Here is a 26,194-nt window from a genome sequence, read left to right on the forward strand (position 1 = left end):
CAGCGTATTAGCAGTATTGTTAAAGGCTTCCTTCTGCAGTTGATAGGGGAGGCATAATTAGACAAGAATCGTTGCCTAGCACAAGAAAAACTGTATACAAGCCGAGGAACCCAACTGTAAATGGCAGCTCTATGGGTGGAGGTAGGCTTATTGGAGGGAACAAAAAGCCTAATTTCTTAGGAATACATGACAGCATCCCCAGCTCTCTCTTCCCCATCCCTTTTATCACTACATCTTTGGACTATGCCTCTGCCTCAACACTTTCTTCACAGATGTACTCAGACAAAGTTTTAGAATAAAGATGCCCAACAAATACATAATGATAAAAAAAAGCCCTGAATTAGCAGAGAGAAAATTTTTTATGGAAGGTACGAAATCAGCCAAACAAATTTTTGAATGAAGACAATAATGCACACAATCTTACATCTGTTCATCGTCAGCTGAGAAAAATATTGAGTTTATCCACTAAAACTGAATTAAGATGTAGTGACACTGAACAATGTAGGATTAGCCAGAACAGTTTAGCAGATAGAGCTCTGCTGTTTGGTATCAGCATTAAGATAATGGAAGTTTAATACTTCAGTTTGGATAATTCATCAGAAACAAATGCAGCAAGAGCTGTTCCTCTCCACCCAATGTTTTCAGATTAATGTTGACACCTTCCCACTTAAAGGTCAGTATTTTGAATAGCCAAAGCCAAGTATTTAATTGAATTTTCTTTCAATGTGGTAGGACTCAAAGAATCAAAGGGTGAAACAAAGCAAGTATAGTTTAAGAAAAGATCTTGAGACAGTATTGTCTTAGAAAATAATTCCTTTATATTAAGAGATTTTCCACATATACCTTAAATGGTATCATTACCAAACAAATTTTATTGCCTTAAAGTTTTGTCATTTGTTACATGTTCAATAGTGGAAAACGTGCTTGGTAATATGTACTGGGAAACTTGCAGTTACTAATCATTTTATAATTCATAATAGTATTTTAGCATATAGGCAGCATATAAAATAAATTCTCGCTTATTTTCACTAAAGTAAAAGAAAGAATTCTTACTAAAGTAAAAAAAGAATCTTTCCATAATAAAGCTTTCACTCCGTTCTGAATATATTAGCTTTGCAGTCACCTAAGTACTGCCTACAACCCATTAGTCTACCGCTCTCTGCTCCAAATATAAATGAAAAAAAATAAACCAACCATCTGTACACTAGGTTTAAGCTTCATAATTGGAAAGCCCACACTCTGGACTATTATGGTAGCTATGCTGATCCTGAAAAAATCAAGTTTGTGACAAGGTTTGGTATGTAAATTCCATTTTTCCCTTTAGCCAGCAACAGTATCACGGATAGAGGAAATCACCAGGAAGCGCTATGCTCTCACGGTCTGTCCCCCTGCATTCTGTAGGTATCTCCCAAAGCAAAGCCACCAGGGAAGACAGGCAATCTACTCACTGGTCAGAGAGAGAGAAAGCACGAAGGATAGTTTTGCCTATACATAAGCATCGTCTCACTCCTTCTAGGCTGAGTCTCCCCTTCTTCAACAGTCCTTGGTTTTACCACTTCCACTCTCTGCTGTGCATGAGGAACAGAAAGCCTCACCTGCCTTTCCATGCCCATGGAGAAAACCAGCCTTATCTAAAGAAGCCGTGTCTAACTAGGCTTTTTCAAGCCTCAGAGCTAGTATGAGATGATTTTGCTCCCCAAGCTTGAAATCAGTTAGAGCCAAAGTTTCTTTTCACTGGACTGCCTATATGGAGAAAGGAAACATCTGTAACATCTACTTCAACAATCAAAAAATATTTACAGTCCAAAATTCAAATATTTCAAATGTATTTAAGTAGCTGTTCAAAAATTTTTAAAATAGAAACTATTCCAACATAGATTCCTAAATCAAAATACTGTAGATACTGTAGATAAAATGCCCTGAATTGTCATACAGTGTAAGAGTTACAGTTAGAAGATTTGGGGAAAAAAAATTATAAAAAAATCTGTTAAAGTTTCTAGTCCCAAGAATTACTGCATTCTGATCTGAATTCCACACAAATTACAAACTCCTGCTGTGAAAGGATTAATTATAATTGGTTACTTAAAAAAGAATGAGCTGCATGTTTGATACACATGATTAGGTGACAGTCAGATATCATTAAATGTACCTCTACCCTGTTGAAAAAGTCACCAACTGATGTCAGTCACCACACTTAGAACTTAAAATTAAAAAAAAAAAAATAACCAAACCAAAACCAAACCAACAAAAATAAACAAAAAAATTGAATTAGTAAAGAATAAAGAAATAAAATGGAAAAACCCATAACATTATATAAAAGCACTATCAGGTGATGGTTTAAAAGGTTTTCCCTGACACTGGACTCTTTAAAATGTTGTTAAAAAACATGCCATACATTGCATCTGAGTAATTCTGAATAGCGTACAATACACTGTATTTTTCTACTGAGAGATGAAAAACCCCAGTCTTCTAGTTGCCAGTGTACCTATCTAACTCTTTACAAAATAAATTACAAGCAAGTTTCAGTGAATGCTTCCCCCTTAGTCGTGAAACTTTTGAAGTAACTCCTTATAAAAGCTGTTCTTATAATAGCTACGGGTATTCTGTAAGAGATCTGATTTACCTGGACCATGCCTCAATCACCCCACTGCTACCTCGACCCAAAACATCACCAGCCTTGCAGGACTGAACGTTTCTCAGACCACTATTACGGCAATATTTCCAAGTCCTAGGAAATGAGTAAAGAGCAAAACTGGGGAGATGGGTTTTGCAGTGCAAATATTGCCTTTGCAGGAACTATTTAGACGAGGAAGCGAGTAAAAACAAACAACCCTGCTCTTAAAGCAAAACCAAACTTCTGCACTTTCAGTAAGGCATTATTTCAGGGAAAGGACTGCTCTCTGAAAAAGAAAATATTAAAGAACTCCTGAGAAACTTCAAGTTAGGGTGTAATATGAGTAAAAGCAGTCAAAACACAGAAGAAAAATAAATACTCAGATACAACTGGGAAGTTTTTGTACTTGAATATACATTTGCATAGAGCAGCTCTGGAGTACCACTTCAAATTTAATGTATCTTTTACAGACTAATATACTTATCTTGTATCCCAATGTGCACCAGAAAACCAAAAAAGTCTACTTTGAACTAGGATATTCTTGTTTACCATTACTCAGAGTATTGACAGCCAGCCCAGTTCAAAATACGAGAAGGATGAAGATACCAAACAGGCGAGCTGAACACATACATTGGTCTGTTGCCTCACTGACTTAAAAATAAGCCTGAAAAATCTTCATGTAGCTCAACATATGCTTGAGCACATGCAACAAGAATCATAGGAGCTGGTTCCTTTCCATGAGGTTTGTTCCCATAGGCTTCACTTGAGATTGAAGTGTAGGCTTATAACGATGGCTAAAGCACCATTCAAAGCACCCCAGACCAACAGACAGGATAGAAAAATTATATCAATTAAACAGTGATAGCAAGAGAGAAGAGTGAATAAATGAGGAAGGAGGGAGAAGTATCCTGGAGTAAGGAAGGAGGAGTATCTCCACTTGCATCTAAATTATCATTGCTTTTTCTGCAGCCCCATGGGCTGTTCATCAAAAATTATCAGCCTCTACTGTGTTAGTGAGAGTCTATCCCTTCATTTTCCATGCATGCTCTTCTAGCATAAAACTGATTAACTCAGCCTGAGAAGAAAGGGAGTAAATTCTCAGAAAAGCCATTTCTTGCAAATTTTGTATGGTGAGCTATTGTGGGATGTAAATATGCCATTTGGGCGTAACGCACCCAGATCAGCACAGATGAGGTCTCAGAACACACATACACTTTCCCCTCGGCTCCAACCCTCTGGCATTTCGTACAGCCATTACATCTTCCTCAGCCTGAACCAGCCCTGACATCCATCTCCTCTGCACACCTCGCCTCAAAGTCTCCTATAACTTCTACACAGTTTTGTCCACCAACCATGGAAAGCCCGAGTCTCTCATTTTATAAGCAAGTTTACTTCCACTCAATACTTTGCTCCCACTCAGCTCAGAAGCTGTTGTGCTCCCTGTCTCTTCACCTTTCACAAAAACATCCTCAGAAGTGCCTGGTATTGCCCAGCTCCATAAATACAGCTCCCAGAAGAAAGCCAAAGGCTTCATTTTTTCCTATCTGCTAATTTACTGGTGACTAGTCTTATGAAGTCTAGCTTCAAAGATCCACAACACCCAAATTCTTAGTCTTTAAATATTAAACTAAGTCTAAATTCAGAAACTGTCACTTTCAAGATTCCTACACAATGTATGCCTGCAATGGTTTTCATTAAAACATGATTAAGCTACATCAGATAAACTCGCCTGCCTGAAATTTGACATTTTGTTCCATTTTCAAGCAATTTTGCAGAAGCACATATGGGAAGAAAGGCAGGATGCAGATTCCAGATTTCTATTATTAATGAGGAAACTAATAATACATTTGTCCCATTAACTGTCAACTTGCCAGAAGGCTGTCAACTGTCAGCAGGGGAAGAATCATGCAGAATACCTCAATTTCCTCTCACACATCGACTATTGTGCTTTTCCTTGAAAACACCTCACCTAAGCAAATTTCAATATACGCCAACCTTTTAGTGGCAGCCCATAATGATTCAAGATAAGGATGTTCCAAAACTGAACCCTAAGATAGCACGGTGTGGTTTAGCATATTAAATTACTAATTCTTCAGATCGCTCTAAGTAGCATTTACCCAAGGAAGCACAACAAAAATGTTAGAAATGGAAATAACACTAAATCCATACAGTGAAAGTTCCCTCAGGGACCTGCGAGGCTGTGCATAAATCTTAGTCTGTTTCCACTAAAAGCAACTAAAATTCAACAGTCCTGCAGAAGACTTAAGATGGTCAACAATTTCTACTCATCACTTCTTTTACACAGCCTGATAAAAGTTTAAGTTGTAAAAGCACTAACATGGACACGTTGAACTTAGAGCTCCTTGAAAATACAACTAGCACATATCTATGAAAGTAAATATTATGGCTAACCTTAAGAAATATGGACACCTATAAAAATGTTTCATTGACGCCCCCTTCTCCTCCTCCTCAAGTGAATAATACTGACAATGAAGATTGACCAAATTTCTTCACCCAGCTTTAAAATAAACATATTTAAAACAACAGAAAGATTTTAGAACAAAAGAAACCATATACAGCAATGTTTATATAATAATACAAACATCTGTTTAAAGAAAGGCATGTACCTTAGCATTTCTCAACAAGACTATTCTATATAAACTTGCTGATATCTGGATATTGAGATATCTTGAAGATAATATAATGCTGTACTTTAATACTAATATCAATCTTTGTCTCCAATACAGAAAGCATTCAATTTATTAATCAAGATACAGGACAACGTATGGACAGCATACTTGAAAATACTTTTCCAGTACAGCCTAAATACATTGGAGAAACAGAAGATTTGGGGATAGAAAGGTGGGGTGAGAAAGAGAAGAGCTAATCCTTTGCTCACACAACTTTCACTTAAAAAGTGCTACTGCAGGTGCATTAAAAGCCTTAGAAATGGCCAGATGGAATTAGACATAGATAAAACAAAAAACCTGCAAGGCAACATTATATAAACAGCGGCAATATATTTGGTAAACTTACCTTGGCAAAGTGTGTAAATGGATTTCTCTAGAAGGCAGAGAGATGAGCTGATGCTCATTCCAGACCCTGTTTTATTTAATGCTTTTTACGCCTATGATCTATGCCACTGGACAGTGATATAAAGGGGCCTCCAAAGTAACAGAGTTTCACCTCTAAACAGCACACTCCCAAACTGTAAATGAACTTATGCGTTCGAACTAGAGCTGGCACTAGTGTGGCTCAGTGGAGGTTTATGCGGAGTGTGTGGTATCATGGTTATCAGAACTGTACCCCCTGTGTCATTATGGCTGGATTTGGGCAATCTTACGTTTTGCTTTTAAAATCAATCCAGGCTCGTCTGCACCCGGACTCTGAGAAGTTCAGCTGAAACAGCAGGCAATTACAGGAACTTGCCCAGCCCACAGGGGCCCTAAGTGTCATACGCCTGAGTTAACTACAGCAAGTTTATGTATCCACAATTAGAATTTAATTGGAAACTCCTGTGTTTTCAACTAGACATCTGAGTATTTACTTTCAGCGCAGCACTACCATCAAATAATATTTTCTTGGCTATTACACCTGCTAGCCTTCACATCAACTAGAATACCAAGTCTGTGCTTTTTAAATCAGAGATCACTTTAAAAACAACATACAATTATGCATAATGTTACTTCTCTCACGCAGTGACCTGAATGCATGCATTCCAGGCATAGAGAGGAACAGAAATGGAACAGGTTTTGTGGAAGAAAGGATCTCTCAATTTACATAAGAGCACAAAATATTTTATGACCTCTTCTGCACTTTCGCCTCACTAGAGCTAGTAACAATTAACAGGAAAGCTTCACAGGTTACATTGCAAACTGACAAAAAGCACGCATTTGAGAGATGTCTCTTCCTTTCAGACAAAGAAATAGAACCCAAGAGATAATTTTCCCACTAGGGACATAGAAATAGGAGTGGCTAGAATACTGCCAGCTTAAAGGGTGGAGAAACATATGCTCTGTACAGCTAAGTTCTCTAAGACCGCTCGTTAATTGCTGTTTTATACCTTTACTAGACAACATAAAATTAAAATCCAGGATTCATCCCATGTTATAGCGCACAATACCTTACCCCTAAGTATCTTTTTACATAAGAAATTATACGTATTCAGTTTGTTCCTAGTGCAGTGAAGAAGTACAGCTGAGAAGATATTTTCATACCCTAATACCTTGAAATGTACTAAGATATAAGCAATGTCTTAGGTACAACACCAATACCAACTAAGACAGCTACTTCCTTACACACGCTGAAGAGTGGGGGCTCCTGGGCAAAACTGTTTTACAATTAAGAAAGATTACTACAGTAGCTGCTCAGAAGCCCCGTGACAAAAGATGAAGATCGTGACAGTTAAAGAGACACAGAAATGGAAGAAGGTAATTTTCATATAAAGCAACTGCATACATTACTAGCAATTGCATACATCCTAACACACTCATTAGGAATATAATCAACATTATAATCACATAAGCTACATATCAATGATGTTTCAGTAACTCCATTTAGAAGGGGATCTAATACTATCGAAATGAACATTCTGTAGGAATCCATGGTTGACCTAGAGAAAGCCAACAGTATTTTGAGTATATGCTAGATTGCTACTGAAAGAAAAACAAAGGCACAGTGTATATAAAGCTCTGGCATTAATGAATTTTATTTAATTTCTTTGTGAAAATACAGTTCACACATAGCTGATTTGTATGCATGTGAATGCTTGCCTAATTTTCAGCTGTCACTTTTAAAGGCTTCTGGACATCTGCTAAATGGATATTGCAAATAGGGCCCAGTTTTCATATACTTAATAAAACAAATGCTTCAAAGGCTCAAATTTAGGAAATGAAAGAACAAAAGCATTCTGTTTCTTAAAGGTAACTTCATAACTCATTCAGTTATTCACAAAAGTAATCATGGTTTTAGTAACATTTTCTTTTTCCATACAGCCCTTGAAACCAAAAGTTATATTTCATAATACTTCCAGCTCTGTTAAATGCTAAAGCAGATAAGGAATTTGGAAAAAGGAGTTAATGTTAACTGGATGAACAATGCAGCAAGATATTACTAGACCATTATAAATGCTAAAAATGTCTAAAAAACCTGAAGCTTATTCTGAAGTGAAATATTCTCATTGTTGACTATAGGATTAATTTTCTTAACATTTTGCATAGGTTTCAAATTACACCTTCACGAATCAGATGGTTTTAAGTTGAACAACTTCCACACGACTGCCTAAACTACTCTGAATGCTGACGTGTGTTTAATGAGGTCTTTAGCTTGTGCGTAATTGATACGGAAGCGCCTCTCACATCATCTAACGTACTTCTGCACTACAGGAGTCCTCTGTTTGGCCTTCGCCACTCACAGGAGGGGTGGCATAGCAAAAAATTTAAAAGCTACAGCTTGATCTCAGGAGTTATCTTCTACAGGCAACTATTAAACAAAACCACAAATACACTGGAGTGATTCTTACATAACACAGGTCTGAAGTGCAGTGCAGGTACATTTCTTAAAATAACATTATATTTTAATGTATCTTTTGGCCATCAGAAAGTCAAACTTCACTAGTTACAGATTCGCTAAAGCAAAGGTGGACACCAGATCTCAGTGTTCATCCCGAAGAGAAGTACTGAGGCAGGGGAAATATGCATAAACACAACAAGGGCACATTAAGATTTCTACGTTATGACTTGTCTACTGCTTTCAAGTTCAAACAGAGAAGGGTAAATCATTTCAGTTTGCCTGAAGACAAGAGATTTAAGATGCATTTGATTTTTTCCAACTTTACGACTGATATGTTTTCTTTTTTAATACTAATTTTTTAGAGCAAATTCGAAGCCAATTTCTTTATTTCCAAGAGCTTGTTAAATATTTAACAATAGATGGCTTTCTCCGCTAAAGATGATAATTTCAGAAAAAGATGATAGGTTTGGTATAGAAAAATAAATATGTTTAAAGCAAAAACTTTTGACTATGCAATAGCAAAATGAAACTTAAGAGAATGCAATATGGGCTGTTTGTACCAACCAATTACCTCAGTGGTTCAGCAAATATCACTGCCAGATTGATAAATCTCTTGAGAAGACTTAGAGCCCTTTCTGTTAAACTAACTCTGTTCTCAGTACATTTTACAGGAAACAACTATGCACAGTCCTAGATTAACAATGCATGAAGTCCATTAATACTAATGCAATCTTTCCAGTGATTTAACGTTGCAGTTTACAGGCTCATATAGTGGCTCTAACCTCATGCTCCAGCCAGATCACATGATAACTTTTTCTAGTCATCTAGAAAACTATATATAGTTTTCTTCATATATTTCTGTCATCTCATCTGAATATTAAAACAGCAACTGCAATCTGAGGAATCTACTAAGAAGGGGAGAATATACAGGGAAATAAACTACTCCCTTCTCCACTCCAGCAGCCTTCTCTTGGCCAATATTCACCTTATTACAGTTACCATAAAAAGATCACCTAATTGAATGCAATCACAATGAACTGAACTTAATTCTGCATTCCAAAAATCACTTAGAGCCTCAAGGAGCTGCCTAAAACAGCACAGGCTCCCATTGCAGCACCCGCACCCCATACTGAATTCCAATTCAAACCTGCACAGTGACCCCTCTCACATCTATAGAAAAGTAAAATAAAGAAATCTGCAAAATTAAAATGAACATTGGCTTTACTTTTAAATACAAAACAAGTGTGTATGGGTCGATTGGGAGCACAAGACGCTCTAAGCACAGGTGGAAGCATGTCTTTGTTTTGACAAGGAAGATCAACAAATCACACTGCTTGGAAAAGAATACTTGCATAAAACTGGTCTTGTAAGCTACTAGTAAAATACCTAAAGTTCAACTTCTTGTTCTAAATTTTTAACCTGGTAAATAAAAAGTCTATACTTATTTCTTCATCAGTTGTCAATAAAAACTCTCTTAGTAAAATCTAAAATTCTGCTAAATTCAATACTTTGTGTTGTCTACAAAAGAGCGTCCCAAGGACCTGTTATCACTTCTTGAAAGAGGCTCTCACAAAACAAGTCTGATAATCTGATTTTCTTCTCCACAATTGATGTCTTTCCCCAAATCCCAGTTCTGTTTGGAACAGTCAAGTAATCCTATTACCTAACATACAGGGAGCTTTCTTACAACCATGATCTCCAGACACAAGTACAAAAGTATAAAAGACCTCAAGAATCATGAGGTGGTTTGAGTCTTCAGCCCGATTGGTAGTGACTGAAGGCAGAAACTCAAATGGAGAAAATTAAGCATTTTTAAGACTGAACATGCTTAAGTACACATGGTCATTTCAGTGTTGACTGAGCCATTTGCAGATGAGGTACTCTCAGATGCTCTAAACGAGGCCCCCTTCTTGCAAAACATAAATCTCTCCAGCATTTGGGTGGCTTCTGCCCCATACTCCTCTCCACACGTAACAGTACGCACTATCTATTCCCTGTTTCCATTTTTACCTCAAAAATGCTTGCATCTTATACTCCGGCAAGTCCATCTTTGGGGCTGATCTCCCCCATCTCCACCTTCCAGCAGAGGCTTTCCTGGGCTTCCTCACAGCAGAGGCACGTCCTTGAATCCTCACCCTCACAAACTCCAGACCTTGCACTTCACACCTAAGCAAGGAACTGTGTCTCCCTTATAGCTCTTTAAAAAATGTCAAGGCAGCCTGGACTACCCCAGAAAAAGGAATCTTTATAACTGCCAGTTATGGCTGTGGATTATGGAAGAAAAACTGCAGTTTTAAAAATCAGAAACAAAGCAAGAGTTTTTCCAGATCCTGAATCAAAGCAGAAATACATATTTAAGATTTAGTAAGGATAATATGAAGACAAAAAGAACAACAAAAGGGAGCCTGAATTAGTAGAGGAAGTTCTTCCCCATCTGTAAAACGCACAGTGAGGAAGAGGCAGGAGATCAGAATTCAAGCGCATTGAGGATGAAGAAGTCTTCTAGAGGGACACCAGGGCTATCTCCAGAGCTGCTGATAAATGCTAGTCAACTTCTCAATAATCCAGAGAAGTTCTTCAGCAGACACCCAGGCACAGCCCTCTATATTTTCCTCTTGCAAAAATGGGTGAACTTTTATTTTTAATGCTATTATAGTAGAATTTGAGGGGCAGAAAAAGAGAAAACTTCTTCACAGAAACACAACCAGCAACTTTTTAATTTTTTTTTAATTACTTTTAGGGAGCTTCCTGCAATTTAAATCTTTCCCAACCTAACATTTATACATCTTATGAACTTTAATGCCCAAGCCAGAAATTGTGTTATTCACTGAATAGAAATAACTCCAGTGTGTTATGGAAGGGGGCAGAATGCTTCCATAAAATTTCACACGTACTGAAAGTCAGCTTCCAGCTTAGGGACAGACTAGAAGTTATTAAAATAAAAAAAAATTAAATATATATACAGATGAGGATAGCAAATGCACGTTTCATTTTTCATCTTAATTAACGGACCTGCTCCACCTTCTAGTCACTTCAGTCAGTGAATGCTCCCGCGGAGAGGCTGTGGGAGCAGCTGTGGGTACACAGCCTGACCTCCAAGTCCCACCAGCACCTGGGTGCTTCCTTGTTTGCTTTGGAGGGAGAGAAGGGAGAGCAGAGTTACTGCTGGCAGCCAGTCAAGGATTTCTCCGGGGAAGAGGAACACACTTATTTCCCAAGCAGAGCTCTTCAGTAGCAGCTGCTGGCAAATGCAGCCCCTTGAATTTTCCCTTTTCGTGCTCTTCCTTGACCTCTCTGGAACAAGGCGGTTTCACCAAGGCTGAGGACACATTCTGCTATGTCACTGAAGCTAGGACCCCCTAGAAATTATGTTTGCAGGGTTAGTCATACAGGCAGGAACTTGAAGCTGGAACATTCTCTAGCACTGCTCCTGTCAGACTTATCTGATCAATGCCATAGAGTCTCAGACAAAAGTAGATGTTCCCACAAAGCAGCACGTCATTTTGGGAACTTCACCCCAAATGTTTCACAAGCCACAATAAAATAGTAACACCAGGAATGCGCTCAAACAGATAATTTTCAACATTATGCACCAGTGCTTGAATTCCCTCCATCAAATTCTGTTCAAATACTAGCTAGCCAGAAATAGCAATCAGTCACAGGTTGCAGTCATCACTGCCAAAATGTCAACAGCTGAACTGAAACTGGGGAAATATGGAGCTGGAGAAAGTCAGCAGCACTCAGTGATTTTTGTATTAGGCAACTAGAACCTAAGCTTTTCCACTTCCATGTTTCAAGTAACTTCAAACAGTCTGTTATAATGTCAGAAGTGACTGATTCAGAGGTTGTTTAACAGTAAGGAAAGACCTATGACTGGTAGCAACAAAATGAAGACTGTAACTGGCAGAATATTGAGATACTGGCATTTGTCTAGAAATAGGTAGTGTAAGATCACTTCCAAACACATAGAAAGCCACAAAACCAATTCCTGGTGTTACACAGTGCTCCAGAGGAACCATTTCCTAGTGCTGCTCAGCCAGCTGGCACGGACAGAACCACCAAAGCTCCAGCAGCAATTTCACACACTGCTCCCCGTGGAGCGCAGGCGAGGCCAACATGTCCACTTCACATCACATTTTCCTCAGAAGCTCAAAGCATGCATTTATATGCAAACCAAGTATCAAACAGCTATATTTTCTGAAGTGGTTTAAGACGATGGTACTCCTGAACAGGGGTCAGCAGCACCAACTTCAAATGCTGAACCTGCATTCACAACTTTTGAGTACCCTCTGTATAAGAATCAATATTAAACTGCTATGCACATTTCTAAAGAGAATTCTCATATTGTGAAACGCCTCTTACAAAACATCCAAAAAGACAATCAATATAATTTCTGCTGCTTCTAGAACATTTGTTTTGTTTAATATTGAATTAAATTCATCTGAGAACTGAACTTATTACAGTCAGATAAACACACCACATACCTTGCACAAGGTGGAAAATGAAGAACCAAGTAACAAATGCACACGCATAAGTTTTGCAATGATTCTCTTTCAAAATAGACATTTTTCTGCTTTTTATCAATAAAGTTCTTATTGAGAGGATTTCACTTAATCCACCTTCCTACTCTTACACCTCAGTTTTTCTACACTCTAAAATATTGTCACACAATGCCAGTCTACAAGCTACGGCCTTTCCACTACAAAAAAATACTAGCATATAATAGTCATTCACGAAGCATTAAGGTATTGTTTGTTAATGCCAAAGAGACAATAAAAGAAATTGCCACAAAGCATAGGAAAAAAACCACATGGGACTGTACATTTCTATTTATCTTCTACACACTCATCTTACCTAAAACAGTCAGATAACTGCCCTCACTCCTGGCACTTTTAGTGTTACTCAGTTTTATCTCCCCTTTACTAAAGCAGCTGGTCACAGAAGAAAATTATCCACAGACTTACTGGTCTTATCCACTTGGTTTAGGCCCTGCCTGGCAATTAGGTAAAACACACATTATGGACACCTGCAGCTCTAAACCTGTAACATGGGAAGCTGAAGTACAACAAAACTAAGATTCAGAAAACAGAAGAATGAGAAGATACATTAAAACATACAGCACAGTCTAAAAATCAGCCTTCCAGTAGCCTGAAGGCAAGGAATGAAAGAAGCATGAATGAATGCATGCTATCAGCTCCATGAAAATACATGAATATTCTTGCTTATCTACCATTCCTTCAGCCATCTCCCTCTCCTCTAAGGAAGCAGGGAAGTCTGCCCATTTGTGCCAGGGAAGATGAAACCTCACACTTCATCATCGGTATTGCTTCATCATGTATATTCTTCATCATCAATACTAAACACTTGGTGCTACCCAGATTTCCTGGTTTCTGGAATATATTTTTTTAAAAGGTACGTATTCTGAACACGAAGCAATCTCTAGAGAGAGCCACCAACAGAAGCATTTAAAACATCCTGAAAAGTTTAGTAAGAGTTATGAAGTTTAAGATTCAACTGAACTTTATCTGAGGCTTAAGAGCTGATTTTGGTGATAGTGAAATCAGCCCCGGTTACCCAAATCAGCGACAAATAAGACAGCAGCACATACAACCTCCCAGCACTTCTCATGGTCAAGTCAGCTACTGTAACGTGACCAGTAAGTCAACACAGCTGCTCTGGAATACCAGTGCACCCTCTCTCTCTGGGAAGTCCTCATCTGTGGCCAATAGCACTTACTTAACATAGATATCCTCACCAAGTTATAAATCATTTCTGATCAATATTTTCCTTCCTCTTTAAAATAGATTTTAGATTCAGGTGCCAGTAGGATGTAAATGAAGAGGCAGATAGACTGCACCATGCAATATTAAACAGCCTGTAAAATGAAGATTCTCACCCCACCTTTCCTCTCTATTTTTTTAATGGACTCCTGAACTGTGACTTTAATCACAAAAAAAACTAATAGGTACCATTTTTCTAGAACAAGCATTTTCAGAATGAAAAGTGCTACATCTACAAAAAAAACCCTGTCATTCTGCTGTGCTACATTTCATAGGAGAGTATCTCTCCAGCTTCTTCAGTGTGATGTCACACGAAGCTCCACTACAGATGGATCCATGATGAATCCTATTATCACAATATATGAAGTAACACTTTGCCAACTGTCTCTTGCAGGTCAGTTTTGCCACAGAAATCATAAACCAGAATGGCTCCATCAAAAGAAAACTTGTGTAATTCTACAGTTTGGCAAAGAAGCTGTTATGACAGCAGATTAAAAGACTATTCTTAGCAAAACTCTCTTTTTCAGAAATAATAGGATAAGGCAAAGATCTTCCAATTCCTTAATCCCTTTTCAAATAAAAGATTATGCAAAAGGACAGTAGATGGGGAGAAAATAAAAATAAACATTTTTTAAAAGACTTAAAATATTCAGGTTTATGGCAGGACATTATTTGTCACTCCATTTTTTTTTAAGCAATGTTCTTAAAATCTGGAATCAGTGAAAATTCAGTGAAGGAAGACTTCAAAAAGCTGTCCCATTTTAATTGTGTCAGAAATGCAATCTGATGCATGCAGCTGGACCCAGAAAACAGGTTAAAAATCTCACTTAAACTATAACCTTGCCAAATGACTGGGAAGAAAGCATTCAAGGGAATGCTATTCCTTATTGTTTTATATACCTCCCTTTTGTGCAGAATCATATGCCATGGCCCATTCAATTTATTCAGGTACTTGAATAAGCTTAACCATAATCTAACTTGAAATTCACAAGAAGAGAATAAATTTTTTATTCTGGCACTATACAGTTTCAGCTAACTTCCTAAGGGACTGTTAATTCTAACCGTACCACAAAAATTTGCCTGCATACGCTAGTCCTCTGCCCATCAAATGATCACTGGCAAAGCAGTCATATAGAATAAATAGGCAAACCATCAGCAAAGTAAATCAGTAAATATGACTCAGAGTGCTTCAATAAGATCTGCACACAGTTAGACGCGAAATCCCATTCCAGGATTACTCTGGGGTAGGAGGAAACACTTGTTCTTTAACCTCTTCTTGTAGGGGAAGATGAAGGATATGGAAGCTAAATGTTTCAGCAGAAGAAACAGATCAGAAGATTCTCTAATTTTTTTAAAGGGCACAAACAAACAAAAGATACCAAGTGACCTAAAATACTCATTAAATATCAGTGATGAAGAGGACAATAGCTACAGGACATTAGAGGAAGTAAGGAGTTGCATAACAGCTCAGAAAAGAAGTTTTCAGAATGTTTTAAGACTACACTAAAGAATCACATCAATAGTTCCACAAAAAATAAATAAATCTTAAAACACTTTAACTTTAAATCCCAGTTACAAAAACTTAGAATCCAATTATGAATGTGCTACTTTCCCTAATTCATGCATTTATCTGTTAAGTACAAGCAGATTAATGCGCTATGAAATCCTGTCTAAAGTATTTGGCACAAAATACCTCAGTAATAAGAGCTTTAGAATGGAACAAAAACCTCCAAAACATATTACAACCTAAGCACTGGCAAGTCCTTCACAGATATCTCCTGTAACACAGTATGTTACTTTGCACAATAATTTACTGGGAGTGGGGTGGGAAGGAAGGCACTACGTTTCAAAATAAAGGCTTTACTTTCTAGGTAGTTTGTAGGGAACCACACCAATCTACCGGATTCATTACTAACAGCAATAGTCTGCTCTGTTGTCCCGTTTCTCTTAGACTTCAGTAGTGCCTGATGCTCTGTTCTAGCAAAAAAAAATAATTCCTAAGACAGAAGGTTTGAGAAGAGTTTGAGAATGCCCATTCTTTAAACAAAAAACCCTTCAGAAGCACTGCTGCGCACTGTACGCTAGTGCTAGTGGCTATGCACACGAAGGGCTGTGATAGGAAATTTTCTGAAGAAAACTAAGAAAGAATTCAAATAAGCTAAAAGATGGGGAGAACAAAGTAGCTCTAGTCACATTAAGATCTTCCAATTTCCCCACAATGCCACACTAATATTAATGAAACCCTTTTATGTCCAACATAATCTTATTAGAAACTGAACTGTCTTTCTTTTCCCCATCTCGACATATAAGTGGCACAAGACTCTTGCAATGCTTCAATTTAAAAAACAGCAAAAGAAACCCTAGCTATTGTTCAACAAGGAGGAGTTTTGCATTGCAGCAACCGTGCAAATGAAAGCCACTCGCTGTTGGAAGGCTTCACAGCTCATTAAATGAACCGCTGCCACACACAAGGACCTTCCGCTACTGTGTATCTCCTGAGTATTCACTTTTGGCACTAAATGAAACAAGTGAACCGAGCCCACACCTTTCTAATAAAGCTTTTTAGGATATCATGTTACTACCCTTCCTACTTTGAAGGTGACCAGAATGTTTCTCACCATCCAAAACATTCACACAATGAACAATCCAGAATTTATCACGATTTATGCTGAGCAGTATGTCAACCACTGCATTTGTTTCTACGGGTTCCATAATAAAACTTAAAATTGGGATTACAGATTCAAAACTACATTTGTACTTTCATACCCGAGATCCTGCAAGTAAGCATCATACCTACTGTTAACCTCGCTCCAACAGGCATTAAAGCTGTTAAAGAATACATCTAGGGCTTGCAATGATGTGCCATCCCCAACATCAGATTCCACACACAACTCAAGGACAGAGTCCCACACGAGCAGCTGTATTTGCATATTTAACTACCTACAGGTTCAACCCCCAGATACAAAACAGTCTCTCTGGGTTGTACCTTTCTATTCTGCTCACCTCCCTTTCCCGAAGGTTTCTGGTTAACTTTACTAAATGGACAAATATGAAAGAACTAACAGAAACAAATGAGCTGCAGGATGCTGTCTTCTCAAGGCAGCACAAGCACTAAGGACAACAGCACAGAAAAATTTATGGACTTGCCGTGGCATTTTTTTCTTTCTCCCAGCTGCTATTAGTCCTACCACCTCTCTGCAGTCATGACCTGCTATTGTGATCAATTGGAAATCAGAGCTGGTTTGCTCCCTGAAGCCACTTTCTGGAGTAACCACACTCCAGCTAAGAGTAAGGAACCCTCACCCACCCAGCAGAAGATCAAAGCCCTGCAGAAGCAGCTGCCAACACACTCCTCCACCACAGAAAGCAAGACCTGGACAAACTTCAGCTGGCTACCAGGCTGCTTACTGCAGGCTGTTCCTTTGGAGATGGGTTTTTACATTCACCACAGTGATCACAGGCATGATAGGTACTATAACCTTATTTTTTGTCCTTTATGCTAGCCTGCAAGCACTTCTGGCCTAATCAACTGGAAAGTTCAGTGCAGGACAAAAAAATGCCAGTATTGCCACCAGCAGACTTGAATGAAGATGCTTATCACATCTCACTACTTTTCCCTCCACAACTTCTAAATGCAGTTCTGAGCAGCCTTGTTTATCTACATCACTGTGCCTTTCTCTTGCCAACTTCCTCAAGCTACTTTGAAAATAAAATTTAAAAAAATTTATGAACAGCAGAATCATAATATGGCTTGAAAGCAACCTCTGGAGATCATCTACCTGCTCAAAACAGGTAGAACTTCAAATTTGTATTCATATTGGGCTACTCTGGACCTTGTCCAATCAACAGTCTCCATGGATGGAAATTCTGAGGCCCCTCTGGGCTCTTGGTGCTGCACTCGCCCACTCCCATGCATCGAGACATCAGGTAGGACATGATGTCCACCATGTCCTACTGAAATTTCCATTCTTATGTCTTGTGACCATTGACTCATCTTCTCACTGTACACTTCTGAGGTGAAAGTGGCTCCATCATCTTTACAACCCCTTACTTAAAGATGGCTAAATACAGCAATGACATTTTCCATTAACTTTCTCTTCCCCAGGTCACAAACCCAGTCCCTCCTCCACTCTCAGGTGCTCCAGCCCCCAGCTGTCTGAGCTGGACAGTGCTGGACTCCCTCCAGTTTGTCTCTCTCTGTGGATATGTGTGATCTACTGTGCAACACTGCAGCTGGAGCTCCACAGCTGCCCCACAGATGGGAACAGTTCCTCCCTCTGGCCAGGCTCTTTCTAATGCAGCCTGGTAATTAGCCTCGAGGGTTACAGAGGCACACTGCTGATTGCTGGTCAGCTTCTCATTCATCAGAAGCCCCAGGTCCTCTTCTGCAAGAGTTGCTGCCCAGTCAGGGGCTCCCAGCAATCGACAGCAGAAGAATCACTTTCATTTTATGTGCCTACGTGCATACGGACACACACACTTAGAGCTGGGCATTTCCATGACTTTAAGATCACAGTGAGAAATATGATACTTGATGTTCATTCTTCTTATGTCACAACAATCAGAACACCAGAGTGGAGGCAGGTCAGGTTTTGTTCAGCAGACTAAGGTACAAGGTAAATGTTCAAATGGACACAGACTACAATGATGGGAGCACACATTTTAGCCACAGTTTGTAGTTAAAAGAGTAAATATTGAGTCAAGACATTTTCTTACATGCTTTTAAGATCTATAGTAAAAAAAAAGAAAAAAGAAAAAAGCTTGGTATAATGTCAATATAATTAAGTAAGTAAAAATCCTTGGCAACCTCCCATTACTTAATTATATTGACATTATACCAAGCTTTTTTCTTTTCTCTTTTTTTTTTTTTAAATACTAAAAATCAATAACTACAGTGAATAGGCTATCCAGCAGCACTGCAGAATTAATGTTTGCCCTTTTTATTTATTTTAAGTGTACGCACATATGAGCACATGTACAGTATTTGCTTTGTTTGCAACACAAATGACCATTAAGTTATATTTTCTGCCAGTCACCGTTTTAGCATTAGCCTACAATATCCAACTGAGAACAATTAATAAGCATCCCGTCCGTTCACATATCAAGCAGCATTTATCCAACAATAAAAGTGACAATATGGGCAACAACTATAAGGTTTATTTTAGTACCAAGCTTACAAGCAATCAATTTGGACAGAAAAAGAACCAAGGATTAGTTTTTAATCACTGAGAGGAAAAAAGCATCTAAAGTTAAGAAGAAATGTGTTGCTATTAATTATAAGCTTGGTACACACCAAGATCATTATCTCTTCACACATAAATCAAAGAAAAACGCAGGTCTTAGAAAAGCTTACAAAAATATTTTACAAAATAAGTAACAGTCAAGGTAACAGTACTATATAAACAGCTGGTTGGGCAGCTCTCCACGCTGATCTGATTCAACCTCAGTAACGGATCTCTTTCTTACAGTTTGATGCAGTCAGCTCCAGTCTCTTGGAGGTGTTCTCACCCAAAGGCTTTGTAAAATCTAGAGCAGAAGCAAACTGCTATTCACAGCTGGCTGTATGATAAGCTGGAGTGTTCCTTATGCTACACAGAATGGAAGAGTCTTCCAGTTCACAAAAGGAGGCTCACTACCACGTCCTTGGTGTGTTCCTTGAGCTCACACAGCAAAGCTTACATCAAGGAAATCTTAAGTTGCATTTTAAAAGTATGTAGCAATTCTGGTTGGTTTTGTTTTCTGTGACCTAATTCTTCAAATTCAAGTATTAGTTTCCCTTAATTAAAGGTTGTATCATGCATAGCTACACTTATTGCTATGTACTTCCCACGAATTTCAAGTCAACTTACTGGCAACATATTCCACCCCTCACCCAAGTCATCATGAATTTCTCAGCATCATCGTCAAATTCTTCTAGGATAGCATATTTCTTAAAAATATCACCATTCACTAAGGCAGCTACTGTTTTGCCACAGGACAAACTTGTACAGATGAATAGTACTAATAAAATTCCATTAAGTATTTGATAAATACCAACAACTTGGGAAACTACTCCGTGACCTGCATCTGCAGTCCCGTATTTTGAATAAGAGCTGGGACAGAAAGAGAGTAGGGTATTTCAAGCTTTTTTCTTGAAGGCTTCATATATTACTGAGATATAATAAGCTGGGAAAAGCTATAATAAAGGAAGTTTTGAACACAGCTGCCCCTACCAAGCAGAATAACTTAAAAGATAAATGCTGCATAATTTTGAAGTGCCACAAAAAATAAGTAAGCATTTGCACTCCTACATGTAAAATACAGCCTGAAAACAGTTATTTTTTTTTTCTTCACAAACAGAGCATTTAAAGAAAGCAGAAGACACAAACAGTTATCAGCACTGTGAGGATGCATCTTCTGGCTCACAGTCCAAAGATGTCCAGATTGTTTTATTTAAGGGCCGCTATTAATACTACACATACACTTTGAAACGATTCATACAGCTAGGTGTGGAAGAGGTTGTCCATCCACATAAAGTTAATGACTCTCAACCTCTAGATCAACATTCGTTACCAAATGGGTAACTCATCCCCAATTCAGTTTGGGCTCTACAGTGCATGCGAGAAACCAAAATAATCATCACGCTCAGAATGCTTTTCAGTAACAGCAGCTGAAGAACAAATCTGAAAACAGATCTTTAAACCAGCACTTCTCAATGTAAAAGAGGTTTGCCCATCTCCGTCACTTTAGTCTTCCAGTAACCACTACTCGATGTGTGAATACCTTTGTGCATATGCATGACCGATAGCAAGCCCCACCTAAGCAGCTTCCTTGTCTTCCAACCTTGCAATGGCATAGCGGTTTGTTCAGACACATAAGGGAATTAATCAGGCTGAAAAATAGTCCAGAAGGAAGATATTTTTTTTTCCAGCTGCATCAGTTATCTCCTTGATCTATTCTGCCACACAGCAGCCAGCAAGAAAGAAGAGCAGGTAAGAGAAACTGCTTAAGCAAGGCAGCCACTGAACATGAAACTATGGTGTGATGTTATAGCAGTATAAACACTTACAATTGCTCTGAAAACTCAATGACTTTATCAACCAAGTATCTTTCACCAACACTACAGTCATCACTGTTAAAAGGAATGACTATTGCTGTGTTTTCGTACCACTATACCTTGTAATGAAGCAACAAATGCTTCTCTAAATATAGCTCATCTTTTCACAAGGATAGCCAGAAAGTGCCTTTATCAAGTTTAGAGGTGAATTTCCATCTCCATTTAAACAAAGGGATTCTTGAAAGATTTGAAAACTAGATGTTCACGTTCTTAAATCAAAGTAAAAATTGGTTTCAGAATCCATGTCCAAACTGGCGAATTTCACAAAAAGCAAACAATATAAGTAGCCTCAACTGAATTTTTGAAGAGCTTTCAAAAGCCAAGAGATCTTTCTGTAACATAAACAGAAGGCTGTTTCTGCAAGTTTTGAATTAAAGACTAAGCGTTTTTTTTAAAGGAAACATTGACAGCAATAAAATACCTCTCAGCTTTATTAAAAAACCTACGATCAAAATCAGATTGGTCTAATTTCTGAAGTGATACAGCAATGAACAATTTATTTTATATACATACACATATATATATAAAAATAAAAATGCCTAATAAAACTATATAAACACAGAGCACTTTTTTTTCCAAGGGGGGGAGGGGATGGGATGGGAAATTATGTTTAAGCAATAGCACACCATACTTTTCATCAGACTATCAAGAAGGACACTTGTATTTGTCCAGAATACTGCATCAACCCTCAGAAATGAGGAGTGAGCATGTACCTTCTATGCATCTTTTAAACAATAAGCATTCAAACAATTTAGACAGTTGAGGAAGTATAAAAAAAGAAACCAAAAACAAATACACAGTGAACAAATAACCAGGCAGTATTATGATCTCAAATGCTATTCCATTAGCTCATGGTTAAAAAAAACCAAACAAACTACAAACAAACAAAACATGAAATAAACACATCAATTTCAGGTAAGTAGCAGGCAGAAAATAAATTCAGTTGTTAAAAATCTCCAAACATTTGTTTATCCCTCAATATTTGCATAACAATCCACCAATGTAATAAGCTTATCTAAAGCCTTTACAAAGGAGGTTATACCTCCATGCCTGTAAAGCCAGCAAAGGCCTTGGTCCCTAAAGAGCAGAATTAAAAGTCAAAACACAAAAACCATACACAAAAAGCAATTCTGCCTCTGCCAAGAATAAGCAGGCCAAAACTACAGGACTCAGAACCACATGAGATCATCTCACTAATGTTTCTGATCTAGAAGTCTCCATAAAGCGTATGGTAGCCCACAAGATTACTTTGAATGCTCATACAAGCCAATAGTCCAAAAAGCTTGGGAACTTCTGCACTGGAAGACACCGTTAAAATTCCTTTTCAGAGTGATGACGAAACAACTTTGTACATCCTCTGCAACTCTGGATTGGTCTCCTTCAGCAAATGTTTCTCTCTCCCTTCTCCTATCCTACTTTTGCCCAGCTTTGGCCCTGACAACTGTCAAGATCTGATGAGATGCCTGCAACTCGTCTGGTCCCTGCACTGGCATCACACATTCTGCAGAACTCCACACCTGCATCCCACAATCACACTACCCTGTGTTACATGTCTTTGAATCAAGTGGGGAGAAAAGACAAGATGGCTGCCCCCACGGACTGAGATCAAAGCAGGGGACTATCTGAAATTCAACGTATTTTTCTTAACTGCTATTAGAAGAATTAAGAGTTTCCTTTCATTATATACAATGAAGGCTCAAGTCAGTCGGTGAGCTCACTTCGACAATACCCTGAACCAGGTTTGGCCCAGTTCCTCTTCATGTCACAGTTCAAACTGTTTCCAAGTTATCTAATATACTGATACACCCGCAAGCACGTAATGATGCATGCCATATACTATGCTGCCCTAGAAGTGCATTTGTTGGCATCTCTAGAAGTGAGACAAGGTCTCATGTGACAATCATTGGTTAAGTCTCCACACCTGTAGGTAGAACCCAGCTGTGAGAAGCTTGCTCAATTCCACATGTACATGCCCAGGGGCAAGCAATACTTTGCTTCCCCGAACAAGCATAACACCCTTTGTGTTTATATTATCAGATAGGCCAAAGCGTGTAGGATGTTTCGATTGTCTGAAGGGCTTCAGCAAGCCTGTTCCGTACAACATTGAAATTAAAAAACCATTATTGTAGCTGGGAGGGAGGGGAAGAATTAATAATCAAGTGGCATTTTGTATTTGTAGATTATTATCAGTGCTCAGGTCAAACTTCCCTGATGGAACCGCTCCAGCAGAAAGGCATAAAGAAACCAGCTTTGGGAAGTAAAACTGGATACTGTTAAATGACAGAGAAACCAAAGAGCGAAAGAAATTCTGCAAAGAGATCGCTCGCTCCTTTTGCAAGAAATATAAGAATAAAAAGGCAAAAAGAGTCAAAAGATATTGCCGGGCTCCCCCAAGCCCCTGGAGCAGCTGCATTATCCCAGAGGAGCTTTTTTGGCTCTGAGAGGCATTTTTAAGAGCAAGGTCACGAGAGTTGACCACAGCGGTGGCTCCTTCCCTGGCAGGGCTGCGTTCCCGCCTCCCCGACCGCAGACCCTTCCTCCCCCCGGAGCCGCGGGCCGGGCCCGGCCCGGCTGAGTGCCCCCACTCCCGGAGGGAGGAGGAGCCCCGCGCCGAGCCTCCTGCCACACCAACAAAGAGGCCCCCGCCATTATCCACCGAGACACCTCCAGCCCCGAGCACACACGGAAGGTCACCGCAGCGCAGAGCCCCCCGTCTCCACGCAAGGCCGCGGGCCGCCCCCGGCTCCCTCCCCGCCCGCTGAAACATAAACAAAGCACCCGGGCCCGGCCCCCGCCCCCGCGGCGCGGCTGCTCACCCGCGTACCGTACCGCGCCGCACTCCGCGCTCCGCACCGCTCCGGCTCGGCCCCGCTCCACCCCCTACCCCCGCCGCTCCCGCGGGGCCGCGGCCCCCCGCCACCGCGCTCACCGCCTCCCGCCGCCACCTCCTGCCTCGGCCGCTGAGTAATGAGCCGGGGCCGAGCCGCGCACACGCACCGCGCTCCGCCCGCCCGCTCCCCGCCGCGGCTGCGGCTGCCCGCCCCCTCCGCTCGCCCCGCCCCGGACCCTGGGCTCCGCACCGCCTCCGCCTCGCCTCGACCGAGCGGCCGTGGCGGGGCCCCCCCCGGCCCCGAGCTGGTCCCTGCGCAGGCCGCGGCTGCCCGCGGGCCCTGTGTCGCCGGCATCGCTCTGGCTGCTCCGCTCCCTTTCCCCTGGAGCGGTTCCTTTCCTGAATCGCCCCCCTTAGCCAGGCTTCCCTTCCTGCTTGCAGAAAAAAAATTGCATTTTTCAGGTCTTTGCCTTCATGCCCTCCGCCAGCGCTTTGGCACCCAACCGTGGCACTCTGGCATTCGTCTGTCTGCTGCTCCTGGCCATCTTTCACGGCCTTGGCAGCTCCAGGCTTCCCATTGCAGGCCTGGCATAGCAGCGCTTTATCTCATTATTGGGTGTCTGGAGTGTTGTAACATTTTCATGTTCTTTATCTGTTTTGGCGCTGTTTTTCCTCTAAATCTTCAGTGCCTCTTTGTGGGATTTTGAGTTATTCATTACCATTGCCTTTGGCTGTTGGCACCTGACATGAGAACTCTCTCCTTGGTTTTTCAATACTTTGCTTGGTGTATCATTGTCCTTTTGGTTTTTTCTTCTTTTTTTTTTTTTTTTTTTTTTTTTCCCCAGGAATGTCCCTGCTTAGAGGCAAAAGGAGGCCCCTCGGTGCCTTGAAGCCATGTCAGTATGGTTGAAGCAAGCCTTTGTATGTTTTTACTACATAGTACAAAAAAGGCCTTATGAGCAGTATTTAAAAATATATAAAATCTGCCAGTTAGGCACAGGGCGCTGTAAAAATGGACATTTCACATGTCATTCATGGTCAAACATTTGAGTGGCCTATGCCACGTTTTTGAAGACGCCAAATATTATATTGAGACTGTTGCTGCTAGCAGCTTTTATCCATCTGTAATGAGCATGGATTTTTACATAGTAAAGGTGGCGTTTCATGATATTCCAGTTTTGCCTGCTATCTTGGTGTTAAAAGCTTCATTTCCATAAAACTGTCCATATACTACTCACATGCCCATTTTAGTGAGATCTCTGCTCTCTCTGGCCTTAAAATTATCACTTGATTTAAGCAAGCCCATTTTCACTCCGTATGTTAGAAGTGATTCTTCTAGAGATCCCCGCAGACAGATACGTGATGCTTCCTTTATACAAAAACCCCAAAACAAAACTATCACCCAGACTCCATCCCCAGCCCTCTATAGATGCCACTGGGCTCCAAGGGTGGTTCTAAGGCACACCTCACACCTCACCTCTGATTATTTCCATGGGACAGCCCCAGAACTCAATAAGCCAGTTTTTAGCTTTGAGGCTTTTTCTTGTTGCAGAATGTTCAATCACAGCCAGACATTGCATTCTCTTCCATGTTTATGTATGCCAAAGGCAAAGCTGGGGCAGAAGGAGCAATATGAATCCCCAGAATACACTGTAGACAAAATTTAATCTGGGTAGGTCACATTCGTCTTCATCAGCAGCTGAAACTAGCCCTGCTCATTTTGGCTGATACAGGTGATGGCACCTTCAGATGTTTCTTTCTATTGGCAAATAGAGCTCCAGTGTTAACCTCTGGTCTCCTCTGCACAGCAAGAAACAGGGGGGGACATAACGTTCAGCCAGGTCAGTTATTTCCAACAAGACCCGTGGCCTTACAGGTCACTGATGTTACTCCTGATCTTTTTGGGAGAGCTATCGTTCCTGATCATCCCATTTGAAGTAAGACTGCATTGAGGTTCTCAAGCGAAGATGAACAACAGTCCCTTTAAAGTATAAAATGGTGTTTTGCGTAGGATCCAGATTTGTCACATTTCTTTTTCAGGGCACAATAAAATTCTCATTAAGATTTTATAGTTTACAAAGTTGATGCTTTTAAACGGAGATGTATTTCTAAGTGTCTTTTTAAAACTAGTCCTCACAACCTTGTACGCCATCAGCATCTATTGCTGTCTTGCATGTAGAGCTGATAAGCAACAGAAATAATGATGCAAAAATTACACAAAAAGATCAGAGTAGTGTTGTTGCAAAGCATGCTGAAGGAACATTATATATTTTAATAGGGGCTCCAAAATATGTAAAGATTTTATGAAGGAAAATTGTCAAAGGAAGATAAGAACTTCATACTGTAAATTTGCTACTTACCAA

General features: G+C 39.8%; 1 protein-coding gene across 4 annotated transcripts in view; it reads right to left on the reverse strand.

Moving 5' to 3' along the window:
- The window catches only part of MAPK8 (mitogen-activated protein kinase 8), a 47,734-nt gene extending 23,698 nt beyond the window's left edge, over nucleotides 1-24,036 (reverse strand). For 3 of the 4 annotated variants that reach the window (XM_063340242.1, XM_063340241.1, XM_063340244.1), the window contains exon 1: nucleotides 23,931-24,036. The gene's annotated coding sequence lies outside the window, so the exon portion shown is untranslated. Of the gene's footprint in view, nucleotides 1-23,817; nucleotides 23,888-23,930 lie in introns of those variants that run through there. The other variant, XM_063340243.1, reaches the window with a different exon arrangement.
- Between the last annotated feature and the right edge of the window lie 2,158 nt (nucleotides 24,037-26,194).

The sequence above is a fragment of the Chroicocephalus ridibundus genome, chromosome 6 (genome assembly GCF_963924245.1).
Source record: "Chroicocephalus ridibundus chromosome 6, bChrRid1.1, whole genome shotgun sequence".
In the NCBI taxonomy this organism is placed as follows: Eukaryota; Metazoa; Chordata; class Aves; order Charadriiformes; family Laridae; genus Chroicocephalus; species Chroicocephalus ridibundus.